This window comes from Eriocheir sinensis, unplaced genomic scaffold (genome assembly GCF_024679095.1).
Source record: "Eriocheir sinensis breed Jianghai 21 unplaced genomic scaffold, ASM2467909v1 Scaffold1436, whole genome shotgun sequence".
In the NCBI taxonomy this organism is placed as follows: Eukaryota; Metazoa; Arthropoda; class Malacostraca; order Decapoda; family Varunidae; genus Eriocheir; species Eriocheir sinensis.
This window is the reverse complement of record NW_026110780.1, coordinates 15,387-29,623: the sequence shown is the minus strand read 5'-3', so window position 1 is coordinate 29,623 and position 14,237 is coordinate 15,387. Positions and strand designations below refer to the sequence as shown.

At 46.4% G+C, this 14,237-nt stretch overlaps 1 long non-coding RNA gene across 1 annotated transcript; it reads right to left on the bottom strand.

Moving 5' to 3' along the window:
- Nucleotides 1-2,183: 2,183 nt before the first annotated feature.
- LOC126990060 (uncharacterized) lies at nucleotides 2,184-4,023 on the bottom strand. The gene is made up of 3 exons (XR_007743976.1): nucleotides 2,532-4,023; nucleotides 2,366-2,449; nucleotides 2,184-2,281 (listed from the first exon to the last, which is right to left on the bottom strand). It is a non-coding gene; the product is annotated as an uncharacterized LOC126990060 (long non-coding RNA).
- Between the last annotated feature and the right edge of the window lie 10,214 nt (nucleotides 4,024-14,237).

The window sequence follows — 14,237 nt, the reverse complement described above, 5'->3', positions numbered from 1 at the left end:
TGTTGGACTCAATAATCGCATTAGTAAATTTGCAGACGACACAAAGATGGGTAACTCGGTTCTCACTGACGAAGACAGGCAAAGCCTCCAAGAGGATTTGCACAAAATTTCAGCTTGGTCTGATAGATGTGAGATGCCCTTTAACGTAGACAAGTGCCAGGTCCTTCATGTTGGAACAAGAATAAGAAGTTCAGTTATGAAATGCGCAAGGCCAAACTCAAAAGCGTTCAATGCGTTAAGGACCTGGGGATTAAAATCGCGTCAAACCTCAAATTCTCACATCAATGCATTGATGCAGCAAATAAAGCGAACAGAACGTTGGGCTTCATTAAAAGAAACTTTGTATTCAAGAATAAAGATGTAATACTTCCGCTCTACAATAGTTTAGTCAGACCCCATTTGGAATATGCTGTACAGTTTTGGTTTCCCCACCATGCAAAGGACATTGCTAAACTAGAAGTGTTCAGTGTCAGTCAACAAAACTGATCCTTTCCTTGCGCAACAAATCCTACAAAGAAAGGTTTTCCACCCTTAACATGTTCTCTCTTGAGAAACGTCGCCTCCGAGGAAAACTGATCGAATGTTTTAAAATACTTAATGGTTTCATGAATGTGGACAAATCAAAATTGTGCATGATTCATGACACTTTGCAAATGAGGAACAATGGCACAAAACTCAAATGTAAACAAGTAAATTCAGATTGCACCAAATATTTCTTCACCAACGTTGTAGTGCGAGAATGGAATAAGCTCCCACCGTCAGTGGTCCAGTGTAACACGATTGACTAATTTAAGAACAAGCTCGACTGTCACTTCCTTGAACTTAATGTTAACTAGAGGGAAATGCAAATTTTTGGAGCCATCTGATCAATGTAGAATCACTTATTTTTAAGGACAGACACCCTAGTCTGGACCTTGGGGTCTGTGTGGTCTCATTTTCTACATAATTCTTCCCAATATTTATTAATGTCTTGTTGTTTTGGCAAGTGTTTGTTGCATCCATTGTTTTGCTGTGGACTTTGTACAGCACAAGTGCTTGCATTATTTTGTCTCTTCATTGAGCCAGAGGCCTTCTAGTAGTCATGGAGGTCACAGCATCCCAGGCAGTGGACAGCCTGGGTCTGGTCCCCTTGTCCGGCACCTTTGCTGCGTCTTCACGGAGAGCAAGAGGGAGCTTTCTTCTTTACTTCTTGGCCTCCGAGAGTGTTTATTTGTCTCCGTGGTTGTTTGTTTCCGGAGTTTTTGTCTCCTTTAATCTTGTTGGTGACAATTTGATTCTTTCATGTTTAAACATGTCTGGTTTTATTTCATTTTTCTCTTTTTTTGTTTGTTTTTGATCCACGTTATCTTGTTGTTCTTTCTCTCAAAGCGGCGACGCTCTGCACACTTCCCTGCTCTGTTCTTTCCCTTCCTTGATGCCCTTTTCTGTGGTGGCTGTTCTGCAGCATTGTTCTGTCTCTGTTTTCCGCTTCCCATATCCACAAGGTGCTTTTCAGCTGCCTGCTGCATGGTTGCCTCCAGGTTGTCAAGGGCAGCTAGTTCACTGCTCTGGGTCTATTTTGCCTCAGTTTCTTTGATGCAGTTGTCACAATATTGGGGTTGAAAACCAGTAACTGTGTTGTGCTCTGCTACATTTTATGGAATTTGTAGATGCTTTTGGTATTCAGTTTGAAGCATGTTTCTATGAGGCTGTGATCTTTGTCCCAACAGCCACCCCTGGTGCTGGTGCAGCAGCGAGGGTCTGAGGCGGGTGCCGTGCTGCGTCCTCACTGCCGCTGACTTCTGTTGCAGTGGAGGCTGCAGGGCTGGGCAGCAGCCTGAGGGGCCAGGACCAGCAGGAGCAGCCTGCCACTGCTGTGAGGATCAGTGCCAGACCATGCAGTACAGTACAGTGGAATTCCTTCATCATATTTGTGCCAAAGAAAAAATTCAGTGCCATAACTTTGAACAGCACCTTGCATGCTCTGATCAGGGGTGCTCAGGAGAACCACCACCACCACCACCACCTTGCTGCTGGCATCTCCAGCCGTAAAGGAAAGGGATAGTTTGAGTGAGAGAAGGTTTGAGACCGAGAGCAAGTTCACCAGACACAGCCTTGCACACACTGCTGAAGGGAAGCATGAGTGCCGAGAGTGTGGGAAAAGAATCCCAGGGAAGGGTGACCTCAACAAACACACCCACACACTCTGGTGGAAGACCTCATGAATGCCAAAAGTGTGGCAAAGTGTTCAGTAGGAAGGGTGACCTTAACAAGCACACCCTTACACACACCGGTGAAAGACCTCATGAATGCCAAGAGTGTGGCAAAGTGTTCAGTAGGAAGAGTAACCTTAACAAGCACACCCTTACACACACTGGTGAAAGACCTCATGAATGCCAAGAGTGTGGCAAAGTGTTCAGTAGGAAGAGTCACCTTAACACACACACACTTACACACACTGGTGAAAGACCTCATGAATGCCATGAGTGTGGCAAAGTGTTCAGTAGAAAGAGTCACCTTAACTCACACCTTTACACACTCTGGTGTAAGACCTCATGAATGCCAAGAGTGTGGCAAAGTGTTCAGTTGGAAGAGTAACCTTAACAAGCACACCCTTACACACACCGGTGAAAGACCTCATGAATGCCAAGAGTGTGGCAAAGTGTTCAGTAGGAAGAGTCACCTTAACACACACACTCTTACACACACTGGTGAAAGACCTCATGAATGCCAAGAGTGTGGCAAAGTGTTCAGTACGAAGAGTCACCTTAACACACACACCCTTACACACACTGGTGGAAGACCTCATGAATGCCAAGAGTGTGGCAAAGTGTTCAGTAGGAAGAGTCACCTTAACACACACACCTTTACACACACTGGTGAAAGACCTCATGAATGCCTTGAGTGTGGCAAAGTGTTCAGTAGAAAGAGTAACCTTAACTCACACACCCTTACACACACTGGTGAAAGACCTCATGAATGCCAAGAGTGTGGCAAAGTGTTCAGACAAAAGAATCACCTTAACACACACACACTTACACACACTGGTGAAAGACCTCATGAATGCCTTGAGTGTGACAGAAGGTTCTTTTCTAAGTCTGCTTTGAACAGCCACGTTGTCACACACTCTGATCTGAGAGAGTTCAAGTGTGATGTTTGTCTAAAACATTTCAAGACCAAGCAGAATATTGCCAGGCACATGAAGATCCACTTCCCCTGAGGTGTTGTGTGGTGCTGGTGTATGTGGTGGCGGTGGAGGACAGTGTTTGGCAACCCCGCCCTGGCTGAAGAACAAGAAGAAAGAGAAGACAAAGAGAGAAAGACAGACATGGAGGAACAACGAGAACAGAAAAGAAAGAAAGGAATGAAAAGACTAGTGAAAGAAAGAGGAGAAAGATGGACAAGAAAATATTACGAAAAAGCACGAACAGAAAGAAAAGGAATGGAGGAAAGGAAGAAATGATGAAAGAAGAGGAAGAGAATAGAAGGAAGCCTGGAAGAAAAGGAGGAGGAGGAGCAGCATCAAGACGGGGATAGTTAGAAAAGGGTCATCAGCATCTTCTTGGCTTATGGTCCATCTTCTCTCCTTCCTTCCTCTATTTCCAACACTCCCAAGTCTTGTGTCACTGTTCCTCTCCATGCTCTTACAACTGGTCTCATCCCGGGCACCTCCATTCCCTCCTCCGCCCTCTGTCTCTCTCCTCACATGTCCCAACCATTGCAGCCTTCTCTGTCTCTCTGTCTCCTTCACACCACATCTCTCAGCCACTTTCCTTATTCCCTTCCCTGCCACCTGTCTCTCTCCTCACACGTCCCAACCATTGCAGCCTTCTCTGTCTCTCTCTCCTCTGTCTCCTTCACACCACATCTCTCAGCCACTTTCCTTATTCCCTTCCCTGCCACCTGTCTCTCTCCTCACATGTCCCAACCATTGCAGCCTTCTCTGTGTCTCTGTCTCCTTCACACCACATCTCTCAGCCACTTCCTCATTCTTTCCACTCAGTGTATATGTGTGTGTGTGTAAGTTTGTATAATATATTTCTGCCTTACACAACGATTTTGATTATCCAGAGAGAGAGAGAGAGAGAGAGAGAGAGAGAGAGAGAGAGAGAGAGAGAGAGAGAGAGAGAGAGAGAGAGAGAGAGAGAGAGAGAGATGGCTTTCCGCTCGGTCCAATTGGTCACTTCAAGAAACAATCACAACAGTGAGGCCTTGTGTTACTTAACTAACAGACGGTCACTGCTCTTCCCCTTCGCCTATAAACAGTGGTGTTCCGCAGGGCTCTGGGCTATCTCCCACTCTTTATGTTGTTCATTACTGGTCGATTGATAGTTTATTGTTGCAGTTATACAACAAAGGAGAAGAGAGGAACCTGTCATCCCAAGCCCAGGCAATACACATTAATAATCTTTAATTCCAAAACTAAATACAATCCACTCATGCCGATAACTCTCCTGTGCATTGCTCAGCATCTCAACAGAAGACCCTCACAACGGGAAGCATGACTCAAGGCTGGACGCTGCAGAACATTAACCTTTGACCTTGCTATCATTTCTGAATGGGACAGAGGTAACTTTGTGTCCTTCAGTGCCTCAAAAACTCAATTTCTCCACCCGTCAGCTCAACACAATCTTCCAAACACCTATCCCCTATTCTTGGACAACACTCAGCGGGGTCCATGATTTACTACCAAGCAAATGAGTGACTGCATCAACTGTGGTCGATGTAATGCCCCTCAGCCAGCCACTGTTGAGTCCACACCACTACCCAGCCTTAGACTCAGGTGAGGAAAGTCGAGAAAATTACCAGAAAGGTGTGGAAATAGTTAAAGCGCGGTTCACACGGGCAAAGTTTCCTCGGTGCCTGCATCTCGTGTTCCTGTTCCTGCTCCTGCTTTGCTGGATCACTCGTTCACACGATACTGGAGCAGTGTTGCCAGGTGTGCGCCCTCTATTCTGGCTAAATGTGTAGCAGAAACTAGCTAAAAACTGGCTAACATCTAATGGAAATCAGCTAAAAAAAGTGGCTACAGTAATATTCCATAAACAAGGTATAATACATCAGAAAAAAATGCATTGACTTTTGCTAAGTGATGAAAATCAAATATGATCAGTACTCACATTTACAACTCCTCAATAAAGATATCCTGCAGTTCAGCATCTTTGTCTGCCATTACGTATCCAGCAGAGCTAGTTGTGCCTCATTCCGTGCTACAGTATTGGATTTATCTAGCTTATGTAAAGAAATTTTCATTTGCCTTGCTGAAGAGAATGGCTCGCTGTTAGTCAGGTGTTTCTTACTTTTCGAGTGTTCCTTTATGTCATAAAGTTTTGCTCTAAACACAGAATTGCAGAATCTACAACGAGCGTTGCTTGCATCGCCAGGGATTTCCATTATGAGGACTCGCATGTATACTCTTTAATATTCATAAATTTGTTTTGAATTAGTACTTTGGGACAGGCAAAATATATATTTTTTTTATATATATTGTGTTGACTGGATGAGAGAGAGAGAGAGAAAGAGAGAGAAAGAGAGAGAGAGAGAGAGAGAGAGAGAGAGAGAGAGAGAGAGAGAGAGAGAGAGAGAGAGAGAGAGAGAGAGAGAGAGGGCCAGAACTCATTGGATTAACACAATATTGAAAAGTTCGTGTTGACTATATGAGAGAGAGAGAGAGAGAGAGAGAGAGAGAGAGAGAGAGAGAGAGAGAGAGAGAGAGACAGTGCATACTGCACTCCATCACTGTCGTGCACACTACACTCCATCACTGTCGTGCACACTACACTCCATCACTGTCGTGCACACTACACTCCATCACTGTCGTGCACACTACACTCCACCACTGTCGTGCATTTTACACTCCACCACTGTCGTGCACACTACACTCCACCACTGTCGTGCATTTTACACTCCACCACTGTCGTGCACACTACACTCCACCACTGTCGTGCATTTTACACTCCACCACTGTCGTGCATTTTACACTCCACCACTGTCGTGCATTTTACACTCCACCACTGTCGTGCACACTACACTCCACCACTGTCGTGCATTTTACACTCCACCACTGTCGTGCATTTTATGATTTTACACTCCACCACTGTCGTGCACACTACACTCCACCACTGTCGTGCATTTTACACTCCATCACTGTCGTGCATTTTACACTCCATCACTGTCGTGCATTTTACACTCCATCACTGTCGTGCACACTACACTCCATCACTGTCGTGCATTTTACACTCCATCACTGTCGTGCATTTTACACTCCACCACTGTCGTGCATTTTACACTCCATCACTGTCGTGCATTTTACACTCCATCACTGTCGTGCATTTTACACTCCACCACTGTCGTGCATTTTACACTCCATCACTGTCGTGCATTTTACACTCCATCACTGTCGTGCATTTTACACTCCACCACTGTCGTGCATTTTACACTCCACCACTGTCGTGCACACTACACTCCACCACTGTCGTGCATTTTACACTCCATCACTGTCGTGCATTTTACACTCCATCACTGTCGTGCATTTTACACTCCACCACTGTCGTGCACACTACACTCCATCACTGTCGTGCATTTTACACTCCATCACTGTCGTGCATTTTACACTCCATCACTGTCGTGCATTTTACACTCCATCACTGTCGTGCACACTACACTCCACCACTGTCGTGCATTTTACACTCCATCACTGTCGTGCACACTACACTCCACCACTGTCGTGCATTTTGCACTCCATCACTGTCGTGCATTTTACACTCCATCACTGTCGTGCACACTACACTCCATCACTGTCGTGCACACTACACTCCACCACTGTCGTGCATTTTACACTCCACCACTGTCGTGCATTTTACACTCCACCACTGTCGTGCATTTTACACTCCATCACTGTCGTGCACACTACACTCCATCACTGTCGTGCACACTACACTCCACCACTGTCGTGCATTTTACACTCCATCACTGTCGTGCATTTTACACTCCACCACTGTCGTGCACACTACACTCCACCACTGTCGTGCACACTACACTCCACCACTGTCGTGCATTTTACACTCCATCACTGTCGTGCACACTATACTCCACCGCTGTCGTGCACACTACACTCCACCACTGTCGTGCATTTTACACTCCATCACTGTCGTGCACACTACACTCCACCACTGTCGTGCATTTTACACTCCACCACTGTCGTGCATTTTACACTCCATCACTGTCGTGCACACTACACTCCATCACTGTCGTGCACACTACACTCCACCACTGTCGTGCACACTACACTCCACCACTGTCGTGCATTTTACACTCCACCACTGTCGTGCATTTTACACTCCATCACTGTCGTGCATTTTACACTCCACCACTGTCGTGCATTTTACACTCCACCACTGTCGTGCATTTTACACTCCACCACTGTCGTGCATTTTACACTCCATCACTGTCGTGCATTTTACACTCCACCACTGTCGTGCACACTACACTCCATCACTGTCGTGCACACTACACTCCATCACTGTCGTGCATTTTACACTCCACCACTGTCGTGCACACTACACTCCACCACTGTCGTGCATTTTACACTCCACCACTGTCGTGCACACTACACTCCATCACTGTCGTGCATTTTACACTCCATCACTGTCGTGCACACTACCCTCCATCACTGTCGTGCATTTTACACTCCATCACTGTCGTGCACACTACACTCCACCACTGTCGTGCATTTTACACTCCATCACTGTCGTGCATTTTACACTCCACCACTGTCGTGCACACTACACTCCATCACTGTCGTGCATTTTACACTCCATCACTGTCGTGCATTTTACACTCCATCACTGTCGTGCATTTTACACTCCATCACTGTCGTGCATTTTACACTCCATCACTGTCGTGCATTTTACACTCCATCACTGTCGTGCATTTTACACTCCATCACTGTCGTGCATTGTACACTCCATCACTGTCGTGCATTTTACACTCCATCACTGTCGTGCATTTTACACTCCACCACTGTCGTGCATTTTACACTCCACCACTGTCGTGCATTTTACACTCCATCACTGTCGTGCACACTACACTCCATCACTGTCGTGCATTTTACACTCCATCACTGTCGTGCATTTTACACTCCATCACTGTCGTGCATTTTACACTCCATCACTGTCGTGCACACTACACTCCATCACTGTCGTGCACACTACACTCCATCACTGTCGTGCATTTTACACTCCATCACTGTCGTGCACACTACACTCCATCACTGTCGTGCATTTTACACTCCATCACTGTCGTGCATTTTACACTCCATCACTGTCGTGCATTTTACACTCCACCACTGTCGTGCATTTTACACTCCACCACTGTCGTGCATTTTACACTCCATCACTGTCGTGCACACTACACTCCATCACTGTCGTGCATTTTACACTCCATCACTGTCGTGCACACTACACTCCATCACTGTCGTGCATTTTACACTCCATCACTGTCGTGCATTTTACACTCCATCACTGTCGTGCACACTACACTCCATCACTGTCGTGCACACTACACTCCATCACTGTCGTGCATTTTACACTCCATCACTGTCGTGCATTTTACACTCCATCACTGTCGTGCACACTACCCTCCATCACTGTCGTGCATTTTACACTCCATCACTGTCGTGCACACTACACTCCACCACTGTCGTGCATTTTACACTCCATCACTGTCGTGCATTTTACACTCCACCACTGTCGTGCACACTACACTCCATCACTGTCGTGCATTTTACACTCCATCACTGTCGTGCATTTTACACTCCATCACTGTCGTGCATTTTACACTCCACCACTGTCGTGCATTTTACACACCACCACTGTCGTGCATTTTACACTCCATCACTGTCGTGCACACTACACTCCATCACTGTCGTGCATTTTACACTCCATCACTGTCGTGCACACTACACTCCATCACTGTCGTGCATTTTACACTCCACCACTGTCGTGCACACTACCCTCCATCACTGTCGTGCATTTTACACTCCATCACTGTCGTGCATTTTACACTCCATCACTGTCGTGCATTTTACACTACACCACTGTCGTGCATTTTACACTCCATCACTGTCGTGCACACTACACTCCATCACTGTCGTGCATTTTACACTCCATCACTGTCGTGCATTTTACACTCCACCACTGTCGTGCATTTTACACTCCATCACTGTCGTGCATTTTACACTCCATCACTGTCGTGCATTTTACACTCCATCACTGTCGTGCATTTTACACTCCACCACTGTCGTGCATTTTACACTCCATCACTGTCGTGCATTTTACACTCCATCACTGTCGTGCATTTTACACTCCATCACTGTCGTGCATTTTACACTCCATCACTGTCGTGCATTTTACACTCCATCACTGTCGTGCATTTTACACTCCATCACTGTCGTGCATTTTACACTCCATCACTGTCGTGCATTTTACACTCCATCACTGTCGTGCATTTTACACTCCATCACTGTCGTGCATTTTACACTCCACCACTGTCGTGCACACTACACTCCATCACTGTCGTGCATTTTACACTCCATCACTGTCGTGCATTTTACACTCCACCACTGTCGTGCACACTACACTCCATCACTGTCGTGCATTTTACACTCCATCACTGTCGTGCACACTACACTCCACCACTGTCGTGCATTTTACACTCCATCACTGTCGTGCACACTACACTCCATCACTGTCGTGCATTTTACACTCCATCACTGTCGTGCATTTTACACTCCATCACTGTCGTGCATTTTACACTCCATCACTGTCGTGCATTTTACACTCCATCACTGTCGTGCATTTTACTCTCCATCACTGTCGTGCATTTTACACTCCACCACTGTCGTGCATTTTACACTCCATCACTGTCGTGCATTTTACTCTCCATCACTGTCGTGCATTTTACACTCCACCACTGTCGTGCATTTTACACTCCATCACTGTCGTGCACACTACACTCCACCACTGTCGTGCATTTTACACTCCACCACTGTCGTGCATTTTACACTCCACCACTGTCGTGCACACTACACTCCATCACTGTCGTGCATTTTACACTCCATCACTGTCGTGCACACTACACTCCATCACTGTCGTGCACACTACACTCCATCACTGTCGTGCACACTACACTCCACCACTGTCGTGCATTTTACACTCCATCACTGTCGTGCATTTTACACTCCAACACTGTCGTGCACACAACACTCAATCACAGTCGTGAATTATAAACTCCACAACTGTCGTGAACACTACACCCATCACTGTCGTGCATTTTACACTCCATCACTGTCGTGCATTTTACACTCCACCACTGTCGTGCACACTACACTCCATCACTGTCGTGCATTTTACACTCCATCACTGTCGTGCATTTTACACTCCATCACTGTCGTGCACACTACACTCCATCACTGTCGTGCATTTTACACTCCACCACTGTCGTGCACACTACACTCCATCACTGTCGTGCATTTTACACTCCATCACTGTCGTGCATTTTACTCTCCATCACTGTCGTGCACACTACACTCCATCACTGTCGTGCATTTTACACTCCACCACTGTCGTGCACACTACACCTCTTTCCTGCGGGCACAGACTCGCCCCGTGTCGAGAAAGCACCGAGTATCACCAATCGAGCCCAACACAAGGCACCAAACGGCTCCAGCGTAGTCACCAATCACTGGTCACTCTCATACCTGTGGGTGCAGTCAGTGGCGTACCCAGAAAACTGAAAAGGGGGGGGCCAATATATATATATATATATATATATATATATATATATATATATATATATATATATATATATATATCGCCTAAATCTGAACGACGTCTAACAACTGTTTTGCAAAGATAAGCACACGACGTGAGCTAAATCATTTCAAGGTTGTCTTCAGTACTGAAGACAACACATGACATTCGCAGTCGCATTTTTTAAAACAAATGAATGTATAATTGTAATTCAGGCACTACTACGTTATTTTACCGTGTTTTACATCACAACGTATTATAGATTATCATTAAAAGGGAACATTATAACATAAACACTAAGTACACATCACTTCCGTTACCTTCAAATGCTCCCGTACGAAACATTCTGAAAGCGGCGACATCACTTCATATCGCGACTGTACTTGCAGCGTTTTCTGGCGTTTTGTGACCAAGGAGGAAATATGTAAAGAATGGAAAGGCACAAATCTCAAGCCTGCGTGAATTCAAGAAATGACACACACTATAGTAAAAGAGTACTACATAACAGAAAATGAGGTCTATCAATCATAATTTTCAGAAATTTGGAATTTGTGGTCAGAAAATATTATACGGATAACTTGAATAGGCTACGGTCACGTGAGCCTACGTCGTCAATGAATGTTTCTCAAAATAGATCTCTCTTATTCAACTCAGCAGCTCCATTGTCCAACAATAGTTGAACAATAATTACATCAGCCACTCCACTGTCAAGCACAAGCACAAGCGGCGGTTAAAGGTGGTAATATGGCGGCAAGGTCGACCTTACAGGTCGTCCCACGCGCTCGCCCGCGCCTGCCCCTCGTCGTCATAACACATGACATGTCATATCATTATACATACTCCCCACCCCACCCAAGTTGTTCACGGCGGTGCCTCATACAGTATACAGTCCAAGTCCTCCAATCACTTTGACTGCACAATCAACCTAAAATCAAGTAAATCTGAGAGGCAAGAAGGAGAGAAGGCACACTTACGACTTTCGTGCTCTCTCTCTCTCTCTCTCTCTCTCTCTGCCAGAGCCATCCCAATCTCGTATTCCTCTTCTTCCCGTCTCCCGCTACAAACACTCCTCCGCCAGTTGACAGCTTGACATCGCATTCTACACACAATTTTATGAACCCATCATTTAACACCTTACTTTTTTTCATTCAGAGCAAACCTTGTATCCTCAAAACAAAAACAGAGGGGAGATAACTCGGTCACTCGGTTCCACTGAGCTCTCAACTCCACACACACCCACACACACACACCCACACACACACATTCGTAATCGTAATACTAATATACATATTCCTATTATTTTCCTGTAACATTTATTTATTCATTATTATTTTTCTTTGCAAAAGGGGGGGGGGGGCATGGCCCCGATGAACCCCCCCTCGGTACGCCACTGGGTGCAGTCAAGTAAGCTTATTGTTTGTTGCCTGGTGGCCAGCGTGTTGGCGAGAGTCTTCCTTTAACTCTCGTAGATTCGTCTCTTCGCTCAAGGCGGCCTAGAAGGGCGGAGGCGGCGGCGGCATGGACCCGCCCGCGCCCATCTCTCGGCCCCCGAGGTCGGCACGTCAGCCGCAGATAGACCCGCTAATTGTTTACTGTAGCCGCGTTATGGCGGCTTGGGCAGGATAAATCAGAAGACCCGTCTTGTTTTACTCACTTTTAATATGCGTGTAAACCTGAGTGAGGTAAAAGAATACAACTCATCGGCACGTGCCAATCAACACAATACAATTACTGCAGCCACATCAAATACACCAAATGTCACCTTCTCCTATGACACAACATCAAACTTATAATACTCACAAGTATTGAGGGCTCTAATAATTGCTTCGTAATACGCTGTACAAGCCTTGCGCTCACTCTCGTCTCCTGGCCACGGGTAGGAGCCTCACGCCCCTGCCTCTCGTCTCCTGGCCACGGGTAGGAGCCTCACGCCCCTGCCTCTCGTCTCCTGGCCACGGGTAGGAGCCTCACGCCCCTGCCTCTCGTCTCCTGGCCACGGGTAGGAGCCTCACGCCCCTTCCTCTCGTCTCCTGGCCACGGGTAGGAGCCTCACGCCCCTGCCTCTCGTCTCCTGGCCACGGGTAATAGCCTCACGCTCCTGCCTCTCGTCTCCTCGCCTAGCGTCTGTCCTCCTCGCCTGAAGGAAGCCTTGCTATGGCACCGTATCAGGCATGACATCATTCACTGTTCTTGATTATCTGACGATTATGCTGAATTCGGCGTCTACGCGTTGACTCAGGGACTCTGAGGCGCCGACCACACTTCCTCCTAACTCCTCATATACATTTCCTACCATTACAGATACCATCTTATCTGTCACTAGTCACCATACAACACATCGTAGGCACCATCATAGTCACTAGTCACCATACAACACATCGTAGGCACCATCATAGTCACTAGTCACCATACAACACATCGTAGGCACCATCATAGTCACAAGTCACCATACAACACATCGTAGGCACCATCATAGTCATTAGTCACCATACAACACATCGTAGGCGCCATCATAGTCACTAGTCACCATACAACACATCGTAGGCACCATCATAGTCATCAGCTACCATACAACACATCGTAGGCACCATCATAGTCATCAGCTACCATACAACACATCGTAGGCGCAACTACAGAGAGAGAGAGAGAGAGAGAGAGAGAGAGAGAGAGAGAGAGAGAGAGAGTGTAGCTATAATGATAGGCTATATCGGAACACTAATCTTTGTACTTTTCCGACATAACACAGAGGCAGTGGCTGGTCATCAATTGGAATATATTTTTTTCCGGCTGTCTTATCGTCATTATCGTTATTATCATTTATTTTTTATAATGTTAAGTGCGTCAAAATGGTGGATGGAAACACCTATTAGATATTGTTTCCTTTAAATGATAAAAACAACCCTGTGTTACTCTCCATATATTTTTTTATGTCAATTTCTAGCTATTAGTTTCCTGAGTTAATACGGAAGAGAAAGGAAGGGAAGGGAAGGGATAGGAAGGGAAGGGAAGGGACGGAAAGGGAAGGGACGGGAAGGGAAGGGAAGGGACTGGAAGGGAATGGAATGGAAGGGACTGGAAGGGAAGGGAAGGGACGGGAAGGGAAGGAAAGGGAAGGGACGGGACGGGAAGGGAAGGAACGGGAAGGGAAGGGAAGGGAAGGAACGGGAAGGCGCAACATCTGTGGTCATATGCCGGAGAGGGACAGAAGGGGAAGGAATTATAGGAGAAGGGAACAGACCCCAGGAGACGGGACACAACCACCGATTAATATCTGGTACCCATTCACTGCTGGGTGGACAGGGGCGTAGGGTATCGGAAAAGCCGCCCAAATTTTTCTACTCCTCCCGGGAATCGAACCTGGCTCTCTGGGTTGTGAGCCAAGTGTGCTAACCACTGCACCACGAATCTACAGAGAGAGAGAGAGAGAGAGAGAGAGAGAGAGAGAGA